The sequence below is a fragment of the Hemiscyllium ocellatum genome, unplaced genomic scaffold (assembly GCF_020745735.1).
Source record: "Hemiscyllium ocellatum isolate sHemOce1 unplaced genomic scaffold, sHemOce1.pat.X.cur. scaffold_290_pat_ctg1, whole genome shotgun sequence".
Classification (NCBI taxonomy): Eukaryota; Metazoa; Chordata; class Chondrichthyes; order Orectolobiformes; family Hemiscylliidae; genus Hemiscyllium; species Hemiscyllium ocellatum.
In genome coordinates, this window is record NW_026868244.1 from 620,664 (window position 1) to 637,665 (window position 17,002).

The 17,002-nt window shown below is 46.2% G+C and overlaps 1 long non-coding RNA gene across 1 annotated transcript; it reads left to right on the plus strand.

Annotated features, from left to right (window-relative positions):
* Window positions 1–289: 289 nt before the first annotated feature.
* LOC132812693 (uncharacterized) lies at window positions 290–16,794 on the plus strand. The gene is made up of 3 exons (XR_009643765.1): window positions 290–396; window positions 11,613–11,721; window positions 16,715–16,794. It is a non-coding gene; the product is annotated as an uncharacterized LOC132812693 (long non-coding RNA).
* The last annotated feature ends 208 nt before the right edge of the window (window positions 16,795–17,002 follow it).

Genomic DNA, 17,002 nt, shown 5'->3' on the forward strand with positions numbered 1-17,002 from the left:
AATCGATTGAAAATATGTACGTTATCAGATTTACATCACAACTATTTCTTAAAATCTCACATTGATTTATGACAGAGGTTTAACACTCCACTATGTAGTGAAAACGATCAATCCTGCAAAACAGTTTGCATTCTGACCAATCCTGACGCGTTCACTCCCGAGAATGCTTTGGCCCCGCCCCTCACTCACTCTGGTTGGAGGACTGGCCGCTGCTTGGTCCTCCAGTTCCGCCCCTTCCTCCCATTTGCAGAGTTGATTCGGGCGTGACTCAGCAGCTAAGCACCAGAAACATTAAGGGACAAGGGACAAGGGAATTTAGAGTCGATGTCTTGTGATGCGGTGAAAATATCCCGAATCTTGACCGGGAGGCCTGGGTTCAATTCACAGCGAGTGCAGGTGTGTCTAATAACAACTTTAAACAGGTTCATTCGGAAAAACAAGGGAACCGAGTAAAAACAATAGAAAATGCATACAATGTGGTGGGGTTCTCAATGCTCAGATGATTTTAGTCTTTACCAAGTGTTTCAGGGCCCCAATGGGTCCCAGTACAGACTATTCCACTCCACCTAGTGCGCAGCCAGATACCAGGATTGTGGGACAAATTGTTGTGGTGGGATCCAGAGGTGCTTTCCCTCTATTTTGGAGGTAAAAATAGGTGAGAAGAAGCAGGGTTTTGTATGGAGTTACCTGCTCCCCTCCTGTTGCAGCAACTTATTATTGCCCTAACTTGACCTCGTACATTTTTGGTAGCGATCAGTGACATTTCGTAAGCCAACATACAAGATCTGTCACTCTGTTTAAGACAGCAGAAATCTCTTGTAGCACAATAGTCATAGAACAATACAGCGCAGAACAGGCCCTTCAGTCCTTGATGTCACGCTGACCTGTGAACTGATTCTCACCCCTACACTATCCCAAAATCACCCATGTCCTTATCTAAGGATTGTTTAAATCTTCCTGATGTGGCTGAGTTGTCTACATTAGCAGGTAGTACGTTACCCCTCTCTGAGTAAAGAACCTGCCTCTGACATCTGTCTTAAATCTATCACTCCTCATTTGTAGTTATGCCCCCTCGTGCATACTGACATCATCCTAGAAAAAGACTTCCACTGTCTACCCTATCTAAGCCTCTGATCATCTTGTATGTCTCTATCAAATCCCCTCTTAGCCTTCTTGCCAAGGAGAACAGGTTCAAGTCTCTCAGCCTTTCCTTGTAAGACCTTCCCTCCAGAGTAGGCAATATCCTGGTTAATCTCCTCTGCACCATTTCCAATTCCTCCTGTCCTTCCCGAAATATGGGCACCAGAACTGCACACAGTATTCCAAGTATGGCTGCACCAGCTTTTTGTATCTTTGCAGCATGATATTGCGGCTCTGGAACTCAATTACTCTATGAATGAAACCTAACACACCATATGTCACCTTAACAGTACTATCCACCTGGGTGGCAACTTTCAGGGATCTATGTACATGGACTCCGACATCCCTCTGCACATCCACACTACCAAGAATCTTTCCATTGACCTAGTACTCTGCCTTCCTGTTATTCTTCTCAAAGTGCATCACCTCACATTTAGCTGCATTGAACTACATTTGCCACCTCTCAGCCCAATTCTGCAGTTTATCCAAGTCCCCCTGCAATCTGTAACACACTTCCACACTGTCCACTACTCCACCGACTTTAGTGTCATCAGCAAATTTACTAATCCATCTACCTATGCTTGCGTCTAAGTCATTTCTAAAAATGACAAACAGCAGTGGTGGTCCCAAAACAGATTTTTGTAGCACACCACTAGTAACTGGACTCCAGTTGAATATTTTCTATCAACCACCACTCGCTGCCTTCCTTTAGAAAGCCAGTGTCTAATCCAAACTGCTAAATCACCCTCATTTCCATGCCTTTGCATTTTCTCCAACAGCCTACTGTGTGGAACCTTATCAAAGGCTTTACTGAAGTCCATGTATACCACGTCAACTTCCCTACCCTCATCTACATGCTTGGTCACCTTCTCAAAAACCTCAATGAGGTTTGCGAGACATGACCTGCCTTAATGAAACCATGTTGATTATCTGAAATCAAATTGTTGTTTGCAAGATGATTATAAATCTCATCTCTTATAATCCTTTCCAAAACCTTTCCTACAACAGAAGTCAGGCTCACTGGTGTATAATTACCTGGGTCATCTCTACTGCCCTTGAACAAAGGCACAACATTTGCAATCCTCCAGTCCTCTGGTACCAAACGTGTAGACAATGATGACTCAAATATGAAAGCCAAATGCTCTGCTATCTCCTCCCTAGCTTCCCAGAGAATCCTTGGATAAATCCCATCCAACCCAGGGGACTTGTCTACTTTCACTCTTTCTAGAATTGATAACACCTGTTTCTAACTAATCACGATCCTTTCTAGTCTAATATCTCATACCACATTCTTCTCCTCTACAATATTCTCCTTTCCCTGAGTGAAAACCAATGAGAAATGTTCGTTAGCACCTCTCCGATCTCCACATGGTACACACTCAACTTCCCATTCTGTCTTTGATTGGACCTGTTCCTACCGTAATCATCATTTTATTCCTCACATACCTATAGAAAACTTTAGGGTTCTCCTTTATTCTATTTGCTAAAGACTGCTCGTGTCCTCTCTTTGCTCTTCTTAACTCTCTCTTTAAATCCTCCCTATCTGATCTGTAACTCTCCATCTCCTCATCTGAACCATCTTGTCTCATCAACACATAAGCCTCCTTCTTCTTCTTAACAAGCGATGCAATTTCTGTAATAAACCACGGATCCCTTACCTTATCACTTCCTCCCTGCCTGACAGGGACATACCTATCAAGGACGTGCAATATCTGTCCCATAAACCAGCTCCACATTTTCATTCTCTGCATCCCCTGCATTTTGCTACGCTATTCTATGCATCCCAGTTCCTGCGTAATTGCATTATAATTGTCCTTGCCCCATTGATAACTCTTGCCCTGTGGCATGTACCTGTCCCTTTCCATTGCTAAACTAAACATATCTGAATTATGGTCATTCTCTCCAAAGTGCTCACCTAAAACTAAATCAAACACCTGGCCTGGTTCATTACCAATCACCAGATCCAATGTGGCCTCCCCTCTTGTTGGCCTTCGACATACTGTATCAGGAACCCCTCCTGTACACACTGGACAAAAATTGATCACCCAACATATGAGAGTTATAGCATTCCCAGTCAATGTTGGGGAAGCTAAAGTCCCCCATAAGCTCTTCAGCCACGTTCTCAAACAGACTCGCTACCTCTCTGCACAAAAGCTAAAGTCCCCCATAATGCCCACCCTGGTACTTTTGCTCTTACCCAGAATAATTTTGCTAATCCTCTCTTCAACTTCCCTGGAACTCTGTGGAGGCCTATAAAAAAACTCTAAGCAGTGTGACCTCTCCTCTCCTGTTTCTAACCTCAGCCCACACTACCTCAGTAATAGAGTCCTCATCAAAAGTACTCTCAGCCACCGTTATAATATCCTTGACTAACATGACTTGCATGGACCCATTGCAGTGCTTCAAACTCCATGAGGCAGCCATACTCTCTATGACAGACAGACTCAGTCTGGAACCTCCTCTGTCAGTATTATTGCCAGAGCCCGTAGCCTTTGCACTACTTAGCCATTTCTTGATGTTATCCAAACTGAATCAAACTGGCTTAAAACTCGCATCTGTGATGTTGGAAACCACTGCAGAAGGATGAGATGGATCATCCCACTTTGCACTTCTGGATACAGATAGCTGCAAATGCTGTTGTCGTATCTGGTGCATGGATGTGTGAGGCCCCTCCATCAGTAAAGGTGGGGATATCTGTGATGCTTCCTCCAGTGAGTTATTTAATTGTCCATCACCATTCACAACTGGGTGTAGCAGAACTGCAGAGTTCCGATCTGTTCCATTGGATGTAGGATCACTTAGCTCTGTGGCTTGGTGCTGATGCTGTTTGAAATGCAGATGATCCTGTTTGGTAGCTTCACCAGGTTGGCACTTCATTTTTAGGTACACCTGGTGCTGCTCTTAGCATGCCCTCCTTTCCTGTCCATTGTGATGGGTGAGAGCAGGATTTACAAACCCATTAGATTACAGATTGTGCTGGAGTACAGTTCTGCTGCTGTTGATGTCCCACAGTGCCTCAGAGATCCAGTTTGAGATTCTACATCTCTTCAAAGTCTGTCCCATTTAGAACGGTGATAGTGTCACTCAACACAATGGAGGTTTTTCTCAACTTTCAGCCAAGACTTTGTCTCCAAGAGGAATGTGTCCTGTCCGATACCGTCATGGACAGATGTATCTGCAGCTGGTCAATTCATAACAATGAGATCAAGTATGTTTTTTCCCTCTTGGTTCCCTCACCACCCATTGCAGACTCAGTTGAACAGCTGTGTCCTTTAGGACCTGACCAGCTCAGTCAGTAATTCTGTTGCAGAGCTAGTCTCGATTGTGGACATTGAAATCCTGTACCCAGAGTACGTTTGACACCATTTTACTTCCTCAGTGCTTCCTCCAAATGGTGTTCAACATGAAGGAGAAGTGATTCATCAGCCAAGGGAGGATGGTACCTAGTAATCAACAGGAGCCATGAGACTTCCTGGTGTCCGGAGTCAATGCTGAGTACTCCGAGAGCAAATCCTCCCTGTCTGTGCCACCACCTCTTCCTGGTCTGTCCTGCTGGTGGGACAGGACATATTCAGAGATTTCAGGAGAAAGTGAAGACTGCAGATGCTGGAGATCAGAGTCGAGAGTGTGGTGCTGGAAAAGCGCAGCAGGTCAGGCTGATGAAGGGCTTAGGCTCGAAACGTCGATTCTCCTGCTCCTCGGATGCTGTCTGACCTGTTGTGCTTTTCCATCACCACAATCTCAATATCTTGGGATGGTGATGGTGGTGTCTGGTCATTGTCTGTAAGGGTTGATTTCATGAGTATGAGAATGTCAGGCTGTTCCTTGATTGGTCTGTGAGACAGCTCTGCACATTTTGGCACCAAATTCCAGATGTTAGTCTGGAGGACGTTGCACCATCCAGAGGGCTGATTCTGTGGCTGTATTTTCTGGTGCCTTGTTAGATACCGAGTGGTCCACCCAGTTTCATTCCTTTGTTGAGACTTTGCAGTGATTAATACAGTGAGTAGCTGGCTGGGCCACTGTCGGGTTGGCAGGATATTTTTCCACCATTGACAATGGTTCCATGGAGATTAGGAGATTCCTAATTCCAGTTATTTTTTTCTTGAATTCAGATTCCACCATCTGCCAAGTTGGGATTCGAACCAGGACTTCAGTCATTTGTTTTAATATTTTGGATAAAAGTTAAATATATTAGGTTTGTTTAATCACTTTAAATATCACTTACCCAGGTTTTGTTTCTTTGTGAAACACTGTCCATCCTCCTGTCTCCTCCATCCTTCCCTCCAACAAGAAGAGTTTGGAGCACATGGCGTTTCTCTGTCACTAAGACTGAGATAATCCAATCTGCTGCTTCCCTCCCTCTCACTAGCCCACAGAGCCAAACTGCCTCACATGGTGTTCCTGGTTTTTGTCCTAAACTTACATCTTCTTCCAGTCTCTTGTCAAGCCTTATCAGAACTCATCTTGACCCTTTACCCTAATTTCACTAAACTATAGACTTTCCAACTCTCTTTCCTCCTCCTTCTCATCAGTCCCCCTCACTGATTCACCAATATTGTTCCTTGTTCTGTCTTTTCTGGTTTTATCCTTCTCTCCCAAAATCCTGCTCCATCTCCACTCTCTCCCTTTCCTTTCTGAGTTCCTGGCATTTGGTGTCCTTGGCCCCTCCTGTATCTCACATACATACTGCCAGGAGGTGCCATTGTGCAAAAGCACCATGTTGGGTTTCACATGTACACTGACGATGCCCAGCTCTCCCCTCCCATCATCCCTCTCCATTACTCCACTGTTACTCAGTTATCAAACTGCTTACCACATTCCCACTACTCGATGAGGTGCAGTTTCCTCCAATGAAACATTGTAATGGTTAAACCCATTGTCTGACAAATTCCTTTCCCTTACTGCTGAGCCCCTCCCTCTCACTGGGAACGATGCAGCAGAACTACACTCTTCACAATATTACAGTTATATCTGATGTGAAGCTGACCTTCTGATCAGACATCTACACAATCCCAAACACCAGGAATTCCAATCTCTTAAATGTTGCTTGTCTCCTCACTCCAGATCCATTGCTACTGAAACCCCTTACCCGTGTTCCCTTAAACTTGATGAATCCGAAACAGAACCCTTGATTCTGTGACTGACTCAGAATCTGGTTTCAAACTCCCCCCTCTGTATTTATCCTCAGACACATCAGTATTTATTCTGTCAAACCCCTTAAGAATCTGGTGGTGCGGTCTGTTTGTAGCTTGTGGAAACGGCAGAGGATGATGTGTTGTATCTGGGTGGAAGTTAAGGACTTGGCGGGGGAAGAGGGGTGGTCTATCCTTGTTGCAGTTGGAGATGTGGGTTTCAAAGGCAGAGGTGCAGGAAGTGGAGGAGATATAGTGGATGGTATTGGCCACATGGGAGGGGAAATTGCAGTCCTTGAAATACGGGCCATTTGGTATGTTCTGGCCTCACTGGAACACTGCAGTAAGCATGAGACAGAGACGTTGGCCAGGGAACAGGCTTGTGTGTTATACTCACAGGCAGCTGGAAGCTCGGGTCTGTTTTTGCAGCAAAACGTAGATCATCAGTCGCCATTTCCGCCACCTCCACTGAGATGCTGCCAGACACAGGTTCCTGTCCCCTCCATTAACAGCTATGCACCCTCCCAGCCAGTTCGTAATCCACTCCTTTGTCTTTCCAAATGTTCCTGTCTCTCTTTGGGTTCTGTCCCTGCCTATTATTTACTCTTTAACCCCTATCTCCTGCAGTACAAAGATCTGCAGGTTAGTTGAATTGGCCAAGCTAAATTTCCCATAATGCTCAGGGATGTGTAGGTGAGGTGCATTAGTCAGGAGGAATATACAGTAATAGGGTAGGGGAATGGGTCTGGGTGGGATACCATTCGGAGGGACGCTGTGGACTTTTGGGCCGAATGGCCTGTTTCCACACTGCCAGGATTCTAATGTTCCCAGCTCCCATCGGTTCTGAGGAAGGGCCACTGGACAGATTTCTGTTCCCAGATGCTGCCAGACCTGCTGAGCTTTCCCAGCACCTCCTGCTTGTTGTTCCTGATTGACACCATCCATCCACCTTCCGGGTTTGATTCAGGCAGGGGGAGGATCCCACCACTGACCTCACAATGGGGTCCAGCTGATTGATGGCAGCTTCGGACCAATAGGAAAAGGGGGTGGGACTGGTGGACCAAGTGGAACCAGCTGGTCATCCAAACAATGGGAGTGAATGAGGGGCGTGGCCAGTGGGATGACACGTCACCAGTAACTCCGCCTGTGCAGTGTCACGTGACTCGGCCGTTGGTGAATGTGGGAGAGGCAAACAGGGAAGGGGAGAGTGGCCTCAGACAGAGGTAATGAATCACTTCAGACTGGGAAGTTTTAATTACACTCTGTACGGGTCGTTAGTCTGAATTAGAAACTCTTAATCCCGCGTTTGCAGCAGATGGGAAAATGGCTGCGGCCCTCAGGCAGTGACAGGTCCTGGGATATGGCCGCCATCTTTATTGGGGGCAAGGTACAGTGAGGGGCATGGACATGTCCCCTTCCTAGGATGGGGGAGGGGGGGCATGTGATTTTAGGAGAGGCATTTACACATCAAGCACAAACCAAGAGAAAGGTATGTCTTTATATTCTGTTTTGTTTTGTCAATTTATTTCATAGGATAGTAAATCAGAATAATTGAGGTTGGGATCTCAAAAGTAAGTTTTTACAGTCAATGGAGTCATCAGGATCTGAATATCATTGGCATTTAACTGTGGAAGGAGAAAGGTTTGTTCTGTTTGTGGGAAAATATCTCCAATATTTTTGTTAAGCAGAAAGATGTACAAATTTGTGGTTGGATCACCCTTTGGGTGTGTGCTCTGTTCTGGGCCCTGCAGCTGAGGAAGGAGATATTGCCCTGAGAGGGAGCACAGATTTATCCAAATTACACCTCGTCTCTTTGTAAGAACCCTCAGATTTAGACCCAGACACCCACTTCATGATGTTAACCCGTAAACTTCATATTTTCAATTACCTGCAAACTTCCCATTAAATGTCCTTTTGGATTCAAATTCCAGTACCTTTTCAGGTGGAATGTTCCAGCTTCTGACAACTGACTGTTCATTCAGAAACTGCTGCGGTCCATGTTGACTCTGGGGTTACAAAGGGCTGAATTGAAAGATGAGGTGCTGTCCCTGAGCTCCCATTGAGATGCATTGGAACAGTACAGGAGGCTGAGGGCAGTGTAGGTGTGAGCAGACAATGAAAATGACAGGGCTGCACTGTGAGGGCTGCTTGGCTCAATGAGAGTGTTTTGGAGTTAGATGAAAACAGAGCGAGGGGAGACAAAGAGAAGGTGAAACTGAAATTCATTTTTAGTTCAGGCCGTTCAGAAATTCACATGATCCCAATGGGAACAGCCAGTTTTTAAGTGATACCTGCGGAGTATTTGTTAACAGTTTTTAAAGTAGTTTTCCTGAGGGCAGTTGAGAGTTAACCACATTGCTGTGGGTCTGGAGTCACATGTAGGCCAGACCAGGTGAGGATGACCGTTTCCATCCCTGCAGGACATTAGTGAACCAGTTGGGTTTTCTAACAATTGACAATAGTTTCATGGTCATCATTCGCCTTTTCATTCTCGATTGTATTGGATTCCGATGCTGCCATCAGCCATGTTGGGATTCTAACCCTAATCCTCGGAACACTGTACATTTCAATCATCTGGCAGGAATACCATTAAGCCATTGCCTTCCTTTTTTAGCAATATTTAAAAGCAAGTTCCATCATTCTACGTGTACAATGTGAGATAAAATACTGCGGTGTCCATGTGTCGGCCTCTCCAAAAGGTCAATCAACAGAAATTTGTTTGGGGGTGAAATATGTCACTTTTTTGTGGAGGGGGGAGGTGGTTTATTAAACAAAAACGAATCCAAATAAAAATCTTATGCCACGGACATGTAATTTCTGAAGCCGGAGGGGGATTACAGAGAGAGGGAGGGTGGTGAAGCCGGAGGGGGATTACAGAGAGAGGGAGGGTGGTGAAGCCGGAGGGGGATTACAGAGACAGGGAGGGTGGTGAGGCCGGAGGGGGATTACAGAGACAGGGAGGGTGGTGAGGCCGGAGGGGGATTACAGAGACAGGGAGGGTGGTGAAGCCGGAGGGGGATTACAGAGACAGGGAGGGTGGTGAGGCCGGAGGGGGATTACAGAGACAGGGAGGGTGGTGAGGCCGGAGGGGGATTACAGAGACAGGGAGGGTGGTGAGGCCGGAGGGGGATTACAGAGACAGGGAGGGTGGTGAGGCCGGAGGGGGATTACAGAGAGAGGGAGGGTGGTGAGGCCGGAGGGGGATTACAGAGAGAGGGAGGGTGGTGAGGCCGGAGGGGGATTACAGAGAGAGGGAGGGTGGTGAGGCCGGAGGGGTATTACAGAGACAGGGAGGGTGGTGAGGCCGGAGGGGTATTACAGAGACAGGGAGGGTGGTGAGGCCGGAGGGGTATTACAGAGACAGGGAGGGTGGTGAGGCCGGAGGGGTATTACAGAGACAGGGAGGGTGGTGGGGCCGGAGGGGGATTACAGAGACAGGGAGGGTGGTGGGGCCGGAGGGGGACTGTTGTCCAAACGTCACTGTGGTGTACATGGACTGCAGCATTTCAGGGAGGCGGTTAACCACCACTTTCTCCAAGACAAGTAAATGGGGCCAAGAAATACTGGTCTGGGCAGCAAAGGCAACCCCCAGTGAATAAAACCAAGCAGTGACCTCTCTGAGCTGACTTGCTGTGAAGTTAAAAACCTCTCTGGAAATGGGTGGGCAGAGAAGAGAAACGGTGACATTTCACAGCTGCCCTCAGAGAGACCTCACCCTTGGAAGTACTCAGAGCCAGGGATCAGCTCAGTGAGTTTCAGTCTCTTCAAACATCAATCTTAGTCAGTTTTATTTTATTAAATCTACAATCATGAGTCAGGTGAGAATTTCTTTTTAATGTCTTACGGTCTCTTGATTAAATGTTTAAGATACAAAACGTAAGCATTAAGTTATTCTCAGGCAGTATTTTTTGAGCAGTAAGACTGTGCCTTTGTCTTGGTCTGTAGATTAAGGCGGAGAGATGGCCTGTTGTGGAGTGGCGTGCTGTTCCTGTCGGATGTGGGAGATTAGGGAGAGTTTCAATGATCCTGATGATTGTCTGCAAGAAGTGTGATTGCAAATCCTATTGGATCACATGGATTGGTGGAGGAGTGATTAAAGGCAGTGAAGAATTGACAGGAGCCGGGGTGGGGGGGGTGATAGGCGGCAGTCTCAGGATTGCAGGATACTGCAGATACAGTCAGGTAGGTGGGTTACCTCCAGAAAAGCTAGGAGGGGTAGGTAGGTACTGCAGGAGTCTCCTGTGGCTATCCCCATCTCAAACAATTATACTGTTTTGGAAAATGTAGGTGGTAATAGACTTTCAGGGGAATGTAGCACTGACAGCCAAGTTACTGGTACTGAGACTGGCTTCTAACATAATGTGAAGTATATCCAGTTCCACACGATCGATGGTGATAGGGGACTCTCTAGTCAGGGGCACAGTCTGCTGTTTCTGCAGGTGACAGTGAGAGATCAGAATGGGGTGGTGCTGCCCTGGTGCCAGTGTCAAGGATGTCTCTCAGAGGGAGCAGAACATTCTCAAAGGGGAAAATAACCAGTGGGAGGACATTGTACATTGGTACCAATGGCATAGGAAGGGGAAAGCATGGGGTCCTGAGGAGCAGGGAGATTTGCTAGTGCCACTCGGGAGGCATTAAACCAGTGAGGGAGTCGGGGTAATCCTAAAGAGATAGTGAGAAAAGAGGTGAGTCTGAGGCTGGTACTGTTCACCAGATCAGACTGTCAAGGCAGGCAAGAGCAAGCTACAGAATGAGGTGGGACGGACCAGTTACACTGCATTTATTTCAGTGCAAGAGACCTGACAGGTCAGGCAGGTGGGCTCAGGGTATGGTTTTGAACATGTGACTGGGATATTACAGCAATTACAGAGGCAGCACTCAGGGATGGATAGGACTAGCAGCTTAATGTTCCAGGGTATAGATGCTATAGCAAGGGGACAACAGAGCAGGGGGAGAGGTGTTTTTGATTAGGGATAACATTATGGCTGGGCTTCGGGAGGATATTCCTGGGAGTACATCCAGGCAAGTTATTTGGGTGGTACTGAGAAATAAGAAAGGGATGACCATCTTACTGGGATTGTATTATAGACTCTCTCCCAATAGTCAGCGGGGAATTGAGACACAATTTTACCGGCAGACCTCAGTTATCTGTAAGAATATAGTTGCAATGATAAGGGGTTTTAACTTTACCAACATGGCCTCGGAGTGCTGTAGTGTTAAGGGCTTGGATGGAAATGTATTTGTTCAGTGTGTACGAGAACATTTCTGATTGAGTTTGTAGGATGTACCTACCAGAGAAGGAACAAAACCTGACCTGTTTTCTTTATTCATTCACAGGATGAGGCTGTCACTGGCTCGGCCAGCATTTATTGCTGCGTTTACCCAGAGGGCAGTTAAGAATCAACCACGTTGCTATAGGTCTGGAGTCCCATGCAGACCAGACCAGGTAAGGATGGCATTTTCCTTCCCTAAAGGTCATGAGTGAACCACATGGGTTTTTTCAACAATTGACAATGGATTCCTTGTCGTCACTAGATTATTTTTTCCAGATATTTATTGAATTCACTTTCCAAAATCTGCCGTGATGGGATTCAAACCCAGGTCCCCAGAACGTTATCTGGGTCTCTGGATTAACTGTCTCGTGATAATTTCACTCCGTCATCACTGCCTCTTAGGAAATGAGGCAGGGTGAGTGACTGAGTTATCAGTGGGGCAGCACATCAGCACCAAAGATCCCACAGTATTGTGGCTCAGTGGTTAGCGCTGCTTCCTCAGCAACAGAGACCTGGGTTTGATACCAGCCTCAGGCAACTGTCTGTGTTGGAGTTGGCACATTCTCCCCAGTGTTTGTGAGGGTTTCCTTCGGATATTCAAATTTACTCCTACAGTCCAAAGATGTGTAGGTTAGTTGGATGAACCATGTTAAATTTCCCATAGTGTCCAGATGCAGTATATGAGGTTTTGGGATGTGCAGGCAAATCTCTGCCTGATGTAAAAAGATCGTTTTGAGGTCCTGGACAGAGCTCAGTGAGGTGTGGCGGTAAGGGAAGGTCAAAGGTGTGGAGCATGTGTTGGTGGGAGGGTGTGGACCTAACAAGGGAGGTGCAGAGGGAATGGTCTCTGTGGAACGCAGATAGCGGTGGGGAGGGAAATATGTCTATGGTGGGGTCTGACTTTAGGTAGCAGAAATAAGAGGTTAATGCGCTGTATCTGGAGATTAGTGGGGTGGAAGATGAAGACCGCAGGGCTGTATTCTTTATTGTGGCTGGAGGGGTGGGGTAAAGGTGGAGGTGCGGGAAGTGGAGGGTATGTGTTGGAGGGCATTGTTGATCAAGTCAGAGGAAAGTTACGGTCCTTGTAGTAGGCCTTTCTGGGATGTCCTGGAATAGAATCCAAAGAGATTAAACAAATATATCACAGACAAAAGATTAACTGGACCAGAGAATAGGACCCCTAAAAGGTCAACAAGGCTGTCTATGGAATCACAGAGGGTGTGAAATATATGCAAATATTTCACGTCATTTTTACTGGAGAAGTATATGGAAGCTCGAGAGTTTGGAGAAATAAACAGTGATAACTTGAAAAGTGTCCATGTTACAGAGGAGGTGGGACTGGATGTCTTAAATCGCATCAAGGTGGATAAAGCCCTGGAACCTGATCAGGTGTATCCTGGAACTTTCTGGAAATCTAGGGAAGTGATTGTTGGGCCTCTCCTGAGGTATTTGTATGTTTGATAGCGACAGGTGAGGTGCCATTATTTTAAAAAAGGTGGTAAGGAGGGGCCATGGAACAAGAGAACAGTGAGCCGGAAGTCAGGCAGGCAAGTTGTTCGAATGGACAGGAATCCATCTATTTGGAAAGGTAAGGAATGATCAGGGAGAGTCACTGTGGCTTTGTACATGCACAATTGTGTTTCACTAACTTGAGTGAGTGTTTTGAAGTGACAAAGAAAATTGATTAAGCCAGGCGGTGAATGTTGTTTATATGGACATTCAATAAGGTTCCACAAAGCAGACTGGTTAGCAGGGTTAGATCACATGGAATGCAGGGAGAGCAAGCCATTACAAAACTACCTTGAAGGTAGGAGACAGAGGATGATGATTGAGGGTTGCTTTGCGGACTGGAGGCCTGTGAGCAGCAGTGTGCTGCAGGGATGGATATTGGGCCCTTTAATAAACGACTTGGATGTGAATATGAGAGATATGGTCAGTAGGTTTACAGAAGACACCAAAATTGGAGGTGTAGTGGACAGTGAAGAAGGTTAGTTCAGAATACAACAGGATCTTGATCAGATGGGCCATTGGAGCAAGGAATTGCAGACTGAGTTCAAATTAGATAAATGTGAGCTGTTATATTTTGGAAAGGCAAATCAGGGCAGGACTTATGCATTTAATGGTAATGTCCTGGGGAACATTGCTGAACAATGGGACCTTGGAGTGCAGGTTCATAGTTCCTTGAAAGTAGAGTCACAGGTAGGCAGGGGAGTGAATGCAGCATTTGGTACGCTCCCCGTTATTGGTCAATGCATTGAATGCAGCTGTTGTAACGTCATATTGTGGCTGGACAGGGCACTGATGAAGGCCCTTCTGGAATTCTGTTTTCAGTTCCAATCTCCCTGTTCTTGGAATAATGTTGAGAAACTTGAAAGGGTTCAGAAAACATTTGCAAGGACTTTCCTGGGGTTGGACGATTTGAGCTATTGGGAAAGGCTGAATAGGCTGGGACTATTTTCCCTGGAGATTTGGAGGCTGAGAGGTGATCTTATAAAGTCATGAAGGGCATGGATAAGGTGAGCAGTCAGGGACTTTTTCCCAAGTTCGGTGGCTCCAGAACGAGAGGGTACAGGCTTAAGGTGAGAGGGAAAAGATTTAAAGGGGATTTAAGGGGCATTGTGTTCATGTTGAGGGCATTGCAAGTATGGAATGAGCTGCCAGAGGAAGGGGTGGAGGCTAGTACGATTGCAGCATTTAAAAGGTGTCTGACTGGGGACTTGAAGAGGGAGGTTTTAGAGGGATGAGGGTGAACCGCTGGCAAATGGGACTCCATTAACGCTCTCCGTTAATGGTCAATGCATTGAATACAGAAGCTGGGACGTCATATTGTGGCTGGACAGGACGTTGATTAAGCCACTTCTGGAATTCTGTTTTCAGTTTGAATTTCCCTGTTCTGGGAAGGATGTTGTGAAATTTGAATAGGTTTGGACAAGATTTACAAAAACGTTACCAGGATTGGAGGATTTGGGCTACAGGGAGGGGCTGAATAGGCTGGGGCTATTTTCTCTGGAGAGTCAAAGACTGAGAGGTGACTTCATTGAGATTTATAAAATCACGAGGCACGTGGATAAGGTGAGCAGCTGGCATCCTTTTTCCTCAGGTTAGGTGGGTCCAAAACTAGAGCACATGGGTTTAAGTTGAGAGGGCAAAGATTTAAAAGGGATCGCACTGGCAACATTTTCAAGCTGAGTGTGATGTGTGTATGGGAGGGGCTACCAGATGAAGTAGTGGAGGCTGAAAAATCACAACATTTAAAAGGCTTCCAATTGGGTACATGAATAGGAAGGGTTTTGATGGATACAGGCCAATAGATGGTAAATGGGAATCCATTAGTTTAGGATTCCTTGTTGGCACAGACGAATTGGACCGGAGGTCTGTTTCTTTGATCTTAATAAATTAAGATGCATTCCTCTCTTTTGTGCAGAGCTAGCTGAAGCACAGATAATTATCCTTGGAGCTGAGAAGGTGAAGCAGTGATTTTGACCTGGCGCAGATTTGGTTCCAAGGTCTTGAATTTGCAAAGAGAGAGAGGAATTGTTAACCCTGTCACAATTTTTAGTAACTACGTTCAAGTAATTGGCAAATAATACAAGGTGAAAATGTGAACACTATTTTACTCAGTAAGTTCTGAGCATCTGGAACAGTCTGAACGACAGATTCAGCAGGTATTTTGAAACAGACTTGGAATTTTACTTTTTAAGGAAAGATTTGGGGGTAGTTGGGACATATATGCAACATCTGTAGAGGGAGAGAGGACAGCTCCAATGGGCTGAATAGCCCCCAGCCCCTGTGCTCTGTGATACTGCCCCATTCACTGTGAATGATGAAGCTCATCCCAGAGCAGAGAGAGGGAGGAGCTCACCTCTCAATCGGCGCCGGCTTGATTAACGGCAGCTCCAGACCAATAGGAGGAGAGCCTGTGTGGTCCTGCAGCCAATGGGAGTGAATGAGGGGTGTGGCCAGCAAGACGACACCTGTCCATGAGCTGTGCAGGTGCAGTGTCACTGGGTGGGGGTGGGAGAGACAGCAGAGACTGGGACAGAGGCTGTTGGACCTGAATTACAGACTCCCGGTAAATTAGAACCAAAAGAACTGCAGATGCTGTAAATCAGAAACAACAACCAGGAGGTTCTGGAGAAGCTCAGCAGGTCTGGCAGCATCTGTGACGAGAAATCAGAGTTAACGTTTCAGATCCAGTGTCCCTTCCACAGAACAGATATTACTGAGAAAAAAAAAAGTCCGTTTATGTGCAGAAGATAGTGTGGGGGGATGGGGGCAAGATAAAAGGAGTAAAGGTGGGGATAGAGTGAGAAGAGCGGTTGGATAAAGGAGTGGATAACGATCTGACTGGGGGAGGGTGATTAGCTGTTAATGGAGACTATTAGTGGCTAACCATAGGTAGTGTGTAATGACAGGCTGTGACATGAGGTGGCTACGACATGAGGTTGTTAACCTGTGGTTAGCCACGAACTGTCTCCATTGTAAGCTGTTGCCCACCTATATCACTGCACGATTGGAGCTGCTGAGGACACAAACCTTTGGAATATCCTCCCTCACCCCCTCTGTCCGCCTTAAAGATGTATCTAAAAATCGTTCTCTTTAATCAACGTTTCCATCATCCGTGAAACATTTTAGGAGATTTGTCAATGTGAAAGGCTCCATACAATGCAGGTAGTTGTTGTTATTGTCTGACATCAGGAGAAACAGGGATGAGCCCTCTCTCTCTCTCACACCTGATGAACAGCAGCAAAAGCAGGAAGCACTGAGCATGCTCCAGCCCACAATGGGCCTCGGATAATTGATGTCAGCGCAGGACCAATAAGAGTGGGGAGACGGGGACTCGAGGACCAGGATGTGCCAGTTGGTCCTTCAACCAATCGGAGTGAATGAGGGGCGGGACAATACTCAACCACGTGATAAGCTTCACTGACAGTAGTGTTGTTGTGGCCAAGGCATTGGAGATGTGTGAAGGTGCAGGGCAGGGGAAAGGAAAGACATAGACCAGAAAGAGAAGGAAATTTTCATGGTATGGCATGAAAGGTTTTACAGAACTTAGTGCACATTGTGAATCACAAATTTGAAAATCCCAAATTCTGCCCCATTTTCCCTCCTTATAATGCATTTTGCACTCCCTGAAATAGCAACTGTGTGTTTCTCCCTCCACAGATCCCAGTGATCAGTGCCAAAGCCCCATTGCCTGTGGAGAGGGTGATGTTTGATTTCCCTGTCCAGCTGCAATTCGTGTGGTGAAGGTGCTCCCACATTGTGGTTGGGTAAGAGCTGTTATAGATTATACACTCAGCAATATTGAAGAGTTGACAATGTATGTGCAAATCAGCAACAGTTTGTTTTTTTTAATCATGTTTATAATTTCACAGAAATACTATTGAAAAATTCTGGCATAAGGCCACAGATTGAGATACTAGGTCAAGTGATCAAAAGCATTGCCAAATG